The 936-nt window shown below is 39.5% G+C and overlaps 1 pseudogene; it reads left to right on the top strand.

Moving 5' to 3' along the window:
* Positions 550-936, top strand: part of LOC109837870 — a 2351-nt pseudogene continuing 1964 nt past the window's right edge.

Genomic DNA, 936 nt, shown 5'->3' with positions numbered 1-936 from the left:
TTGTTATTGAATACATAGGGCTTCACACGATCCCAATAACCACTCGCCCCCTTATTCTAAAATCTTAATTGCTCACTTCCACAATCATTATGTTTTAAGATAGCTACGTAGTTCACGTTCAGTTGTAAGTGGGGCTCTCCGTTTCTCTGTGTAATCATAGTCTTCGGAGTCGTAAGTTTGTATTTTGTTGTTGTTGATATCATGTGGTGTTGGGTTCCTCCCTTATTCTATTAGTTACATCATTAATTCTCTAGCCTATGTCTATTCTCGAAGTGAGTGTAAACAACTATCAACTACAAAATAAATAATGAAATACATGTCAATTTTTTTTTAACTGTACTTCATTATCTCAAGGAAGGATCGTATAGGAATATCATTTTCTTTTGACATGCTACTGCAGCTTGCAAGCGCACAAGCAATGTTGAGTGTTTCTGGCTACTTTGGTCAAACCGAGTATCCTTTTGGGTGCGTTTCCGTACTCTAGAGAAAGCTGTTTCCTTTTCAAATACCCAAAATACAAAAAGCAATACGAAATAATACAAAGCCTAGAGATACGAACTTCTTCTTCACACTCTTCTTCTGCACAAATTCATTGGTTACCTCACCTAAAACAAATTAAAAAAGAAAGAAAGAAAGAAATAAATCCCTCCCTCGCTCTCAGTCACTTCGTCTACTTCAGTCTCTAGACGACTCAATCCTTCTCCTCGTCGCTCGCATTCCTTTGCTCCGTTCTCTCAAATTATTTTTTTTTTAAAACAACAAAATTAAAAATAAAATATTTTCAAGATGACATCTTGGACCGATGCATTCCTCAACAGCGGCCAGTTCTCAAAGCCAACCGCCATCTTCGGCCTCAAGCTCTACGCCGTCATCGGAATCCTCATCGGCGCCGCCTTCGTCGTCCTCCTCTTCCTCCTCTCCCTCTGCTTCACCTCC

Source organism: Asparagus officinalis, chromosome 4, assembly GCF_001876935.1.
Source record: "Asparagus officinalis chromosome 4, Aspof.V1, whole genome shotgun sequence".
In the NCBI taxonomy this organism is placed as follows: Eukaryota; Viridiplantae; Streptophyta; class Magnoliopsida; order Asparagales; family Asparagaceae; genus Asparagus; species Asparagus officinalis.
Note: the sequence above shows the minus strand (reverse complement) of the source record. Positions and strands in the feature narration are given on the sequence as shown.